This window comes from Callospermophilus lateralis, chromosome 7, assembly GCF_048772815.1.
Source record: "Callospermophilus lateralis isolate mCalLat2 chromosome 7, mCalLat2.hap1, whole genome shotgun sequence".
NCBI lineage: Eukaryota > Metazoa > Chordata > Mammalia > Rodentia > Sciuridae > Callospermophilus > Callospermophilus lateralis.
In genome coordinates this window covers 22,568,144-22,574,220 of record NC_135311.1, presented here as the reverse complement: position 1 = coordinate 22,574,220, position 6,077 = coordinate 22,568,144, and the positions used below count along the sequence as shown (strand labels likewise).

The window sequence follows — 6,077 nt, the reverse complement described above, 5'->3', positions numbered from 1 at the left end:
TAAGGAAAAGAATCCTTTTTTTTTTTTTTTATTTCATGCCAATAATTTATTGTACGGAGGTCTGTACACAGGCAAACCTTACTGTGGAAACTAAGACATCGGGAGCTCTCTCCACCCCTCTGGCCCTCCAGGGTGGGGAGAAGAGGGAGAAGGCCTTGGGAGCAGAGGACAGGAGGGGAGATACAGCTGTAGGAAGGGGCGGGGCCAAGTTGGATGGTGCGAATCCATGTTTTTCTTTAAGAAAAAAATTATAACAATCTATTTACACCCAGGGGCCAGGGAAGGGAAGAGGAGATGGGTTGGGCTGGTTCTATTTACAAGGGACACAGGAGGCGAGAGGGATTTGGAAGAGGTGGAGGCTTGGGGATAGGGGAGGGGGCCAAGGGAGTAGGAGGTCCTCATGCCCCCAACCCCCTGTCCTTCCTTCCTTCTCTCCCCTCCCCGCTACCAGTTAAAATCCTCTTAAAAAGCCCACCACAGGGGTGAGGCTGGTGAGGGAGGGACTAGAGGTGGGGATAGGGACTCATTTACCTCTGCCCTCTAGTCTAGATCCCCAGCCAGGGCAGGAGCTTGATGGGCTATGGCCCCCCTTCCCAGCCCCACTTGGAGCTCCCAGATGGACGTGGAAGGGTAGTTGGTGGGGCCCTCGGGAAGAGTTAGTGAGGGTAGGTGTGGCCTCAGGCGCCTGCCAGTCTGGGCCGATCTGAGTCTCAGTTAAAGCTTGTGAGGATGGGGTGAGGGTAGTAGTGCCCGACGGGGACCTCAAGTGAGGAGGGATGAGAATGGCATTGAGAGACGGTTGGATGGAGAGTTCACCAGGACTGAAGTTGAAGAGGGGGGGAAGCGGGCGATTGTTGGGGAGCTGGGTTCCTGTGGGCGCAGGCCTCTAGTGGGGAGAGCCTGAGGACGGCGTGTACTCCAGCAGGCTTGAGCAGAGCGCAACGGCCTCGGGTGGTGTCCGAGATTTGAACACCTCTGTCCAGGGGTGAGCTTTAATCTGGGGGAACTTGAACTCCGTGTAGTTGGGGTTCATCTCTCGGATTTGTTCCCCGGGTTGGTGTTTTGATTTCCACCAGCTGGTCCACCCCACTGTCCCCAGGGAATATGGGCTGGCCGAGAAGGAGCTCAGCCAGTACGCAGCCGGCTGACCACACACATCGATGGACGAGGTATAATCAGTGGCTCCAAAGATGAGCTCCGGGGCCGATAGTATCGAGGACAGATGTAGGAAGCATTGGGCTCCCCCCGGACCAACTGCTTGGCACTGCCAACATCACAGAGCTTGAGGACAGCAGTGTCAGGGTCCACCAGCAGGTCCTGGGGCTTGATGTCACGGTGACACACACCCTGGGAGTGGATGTAGGCCAAGCTCCGGAAGAGCTGGTGCATGTATACCTTGACATAGATGATAGGGATGGTCAACTTGGCCTTGGCGAAATGGCGAGCCACCCGGTACACTGTCTCGGGCACATATTCCAGCACCAGATTTAGGTAGAGCTCATCTTTCTTCTCCCCACTGGAGTAGAAAAAGTACCGCAGCCTCACAATATTGCAGTGGTCCAGCTTACGCATCATCTGCAGCTCTCGGTTCTTGAACCTCTGGTCCTGAAGAACCTTCTTTATGGCCACCAGTTCCCTTGTATCTGCCAGCCGCGCCTGGGGCACAACCCCAGATGAGCCATTGCCGATCACTTTGATGTCTGTGTAAGCCACCTCTTGGGAGCGCTCTGGGCCTTGGCCTGCAGTGGCTACCAGTGTAGTCACCTTCCCGCTGTCACAGCGCAGCTTCACTCCGGGCGGCGGGAAGCTAGTGCCCGCGCCCGGGCCACCGGGGCCGCCGCTGCCTGTCCCGCCGCGGCCGCTGGGGCCACCCCCGGAGCTCGAGGCTCCCACGCCCCCACCCATGGCACCGACCGACGCCTTCCCACCGCCGGTGCCGTCTGGGCCAGAGGCCGAGCCCCCGGGGCCACCGCCACCGCCTCCGCCTCCGCCGCCTGGCTCCGCGAACTAGCTGGTCCGCGCCCGGCCCGAGCCCCCAGGGCCTCCTCCCGAAGGCCCGCCGCCGCTCCTGGCGCCGATCGCAGGCCCAGGTCGCGGGGCTCGGGCTGCCCGGGCTGCCCCCGCCGCCGCCGCTGCCGCCGCCTCCCCGGGGCTCCCGCCTCTTCCAGGCCGCGCCGCTCGGGCTCCGGCTCCGGCCCAGCTGGAAAAGAATCCTTAAAGGATTAGATTCTAATCTTATTTTTTTCTGGTTTGTTCCCATATTATGTCCTTTTTAAACTTGTCTGTAAGATGTGGAAATTTACCTGGGTATGGTGATAAGGGCTTTGGTCCTGCTATTAAGTTCAGTATTGCCACCTGTTTAGGTATTATGCCTTATTGTATTTCTTCTGGATAATATGCTTTATTCATAAAAAGTACACATCTGAAAGAGTTGAACTTTGGAATCTTGTATCTAATGAGAAGGGATGAGTCTATGTTATTAGTTAGGTTAGGGAGCAGCAGGACTCAATTGTGTGTAAGATTATAAAGAAATAAGACTCAATCTTAAACTTTTGTGGAGCAATGTCAGCAGTGGCAAATCTATTGTTCTACTGGCACTACATTATCTATATTTCCTATATTCCGACAGGTTCTATATTATAATGGGTGTCAAGAGAAATTAAAATGAAGAGATGTGTTACTTGACTTTTAAAAGCATCCCAAATGGGTGGCAGTTTATTGGGGTATATCCATCCCTCAGCATAAACTTTGTGTAAAATCCAAGGACCTAGCCACAAACATAGCTCTGAAGTACACACCGAAGAAACTACAGTGTTGTATATGAGATACAATGACATGATTTTTCTTTACAATTTCATGAAAACATCTGTCAAATTCTGATATATGGTCACTTTTTTTATTGTTTCCAACTTCTCTTAAATCCTAAATATCTTAATTTTCTAGTGAATCTGTTAGGAATTATCTGCCACAGCAGCTCAACTAAGGTGTGTCTATATAGTACTTCAAATCTGGTAGCACACAGCAAAGTCTTAATCCTAAATTTAAGGTTACTTACACAATTTTGCAAGAATCATTAGGTTGTTACAGTCAATATATGTCAAAATGTTAGCATCAAGCAGAAGGCAGAAGCAATTTTCAATCAATGTCATAAAATGGTATTCTAAATTCCACAGTCTGTTTCTCAGGAAGTCCAGATAGGTGTTAACAGAGATAAGTGAGTCCAAAGGTATCCAAGTGAGCTGTAAAGTGCAGGTAATATTCATATATGTTACATCCAATTATCCATAATCAGAGGTGACTGTAGAGTGGTCACATAACTACCTAATATTACCTACATGTGTTTTAAGTTCATAGTGTCTGGTTTTAATTTTTTTGTTCCATTTAGCATGCATTCTGAAATTTTTAAGTCTACCATGAATATGCATATTAGCAGTGCATAGTGGAGAATTTCTTTTATGTCTTGGAATCACTTTGGAATGTGCCCACATATGGTGTCAACCCTATCATATCACCTGCTTTTGATTATATTATCTTCCCAAGAGCATCATCATCTATTGACTACATTATGTTTGTATGATAAAGAATCTGTTTTCATTACGTGTACTATTGGTGAGACAATATGATTTGTGTTATTAAGGTGTGCTATAGCCAATGTTATTTGGGCATCCTGTATTTGTAGTTGTTTTATATTACATTAAATCTGGTTTTGAAGTAGCTTAATACATTCCTATTGTATGTTGGTTTATCCTCATCTTCATCAAATACGATATTAGTTTGTAATGTGTGTTTCATCTGTATCTGTTGATTTGAGAATGCTGTTATATATTTACCTGATTTTGTGTGTAATGTCAACTTCCACATGCTTCATGGGTTGTTTTACATTCACCAAAACATATATTGGTGTCAGAATATTCAGAGTCATAATAATAATAATCTTCACTATGGGAGGTGCTGTCAGATGTGTCTTGTGTAGTTGTCATTGTTTGTGTTGTAGGGCATATTCGTTTACATGGATAAGTTATGCTAAAGGTATTAGGTGAAAAGACTGCAAAAAGATTATTTCCCAATGGTATTACTTCTTCCTGTGGGTCAGTTATAGTGACCTTAGATGTATGTAACTCATGATGGTTTATACGTCCTAAGTATAGATAAGTCATTGAGCCAATTGGTATCACTGACTCTTCTGGTAAAATTGTTCCATTTAGGATAATGTCTGATCTTAGTGGTTTTATGTGTTTATTTTGTTCATTCTCTTTTCCATTTTCTGTATTAAAGCATCATAATATTTCCTTTGGGCTGTTAGTGTCTGAACTATAGTTTGCCTCTGTAGTTCAGCTTGATGTATGAAATCTGTGATTGTACATAAAGATTTAGAAATTATTTTTAGTCCATTAATTTCTTTGTCTCTAATGTGTTCCAGGGCTGCAATTCTAACATCCAAGTCCTCTGTATGTTTTGCACTAACAATTTCTCCTAATTCTAGTCCAGCTATAGCTATCCATTCTAAAATCTCCTTTGTTCTCCTAATGTGTTGCCTCTGTATTGTTGGAATGTGTCATTTGTTTTCTGAGGGCATTTTCTGTATAGCTCCTTAGCATATATTGCTGTGTCAATAATTAATGTTATCCTCTGAATTATGGGATTTATAATTATTTGTAGAGGAATTTATATATTTGGCATTACATAAGGTGCTCTGGTGATTGTGGTTAGTCTTGGACTTTATATAATTTCACTTCTGATAGGTAATGTGCTGTAAATAGTTTATGTGTGACATTAATACTTTCCCTATCAATTATACATGGTTGTAAATGGTCCTTGATGTACCATCTTTCAAAGGACATGGGTTAATACAAATAAATATATGTTCCTGTTTCTGCCATAATCTTTTGCTAATTAAAGATCTTTTAAACAGAGGTGTATGAGCCACAACATCAAATTGACTTAATTCCGAGGACTTGTTCCATTGGTGTAGTAGCATATAGAAATGGTATGACATATTAGTATGATCTACTGTATATTGTGATACTCTATCAAAATTCACACCTGCTGTTTTCCACCATGATTAAGGCCTTTTATCTGCTGCTTTTATCTTATACCTGGGGTAGAAATAGATGTATTCATTTTTATGTTTACCCTATTGCTGTGATTCCATCAGTATGTCTGGTGTTACATAACCATCTATCCACACAGCTCCACTATGTTAAGTTTATGGTCTGATCCTTCATCTGGGTATGGTATTATGCATGTTTGATTGTTTTATATCTAAAGGAATTTCAAAATCTAATGTGTTGTCCATGTGAATTGCAGATATTTGGTTACACATAAAGAATACAGATAATCTAGATGTGTATTTGTTGTCATCTATACTATGTGTTGTATCTATAAGTCATTTTACTTTCATTAGTCCTTGTAGAGACATGCCCAACATTTTGTTATGTTTGGGTTTTTGTTTGGGGATCATATTGTGGGCTATATGGTGTTATGAATGATGCATTAGAAAGTGCTATATAGTCAAAGAATGCCACTAGACTCTTTTCTAAAAGAATGCAATGTGTCTTAGGTGAGTCCCAATGTGTAACATTGTGTGTCCATGTGTGTGTCCAATTCAATGAAACATTATACATTAAGTGTTTTCCTGTTGGATACTTTATTAAATTGAGTTTTATACATGCTGATTCTAGTGTATAGTTTTTCTTATTTTTGCAAAGATATGATTTATTAGCATAATGAGTGAAATTATTAAAATGTGTGAAGGTGGTATCTTGTGCTATTTTTCTTGAGAAATTATATTTGGTGTCAATAGTTTCAAGCACATCTCCAAAGTTGTTTTTTTATGTTCCTATACATAGTTAAATTTTTATGATTGTAGTTTAAGCAAGAATATTCTAATAATGCTTGTGAGGTTCCTCTTGTATAAGACTGTACACCAGGGGTACCTGAGAGTAGAAACTGTGCAGTGTACCTGCCAATGAACATTGTCTTGAAACAGAGGTAATCCCAATGTAGGAATCCCTATTTTGGAAATGGCCTAATTTGTTTCACCATTTTATTAGGCTGAGGTATGTTGAATCTGTAAT

The 6,077-nt window shown here is 43.2% G+C and overlaps 1 pseudogene; it reads right to left on the bottom strand.

Annotated features, from left to right (window-relative positions):
• Positions 1-217: 217 nt before the first annotated feature.
• Positions 218-3,868, bottom strand: LOC143404093 (glycogen synthase kinase-3 alpha pseudogene; annotated as a pseudogene).
• Between the last annotated feature and the right edge of the window lie 2,209 nt (positions 3,869-6,077).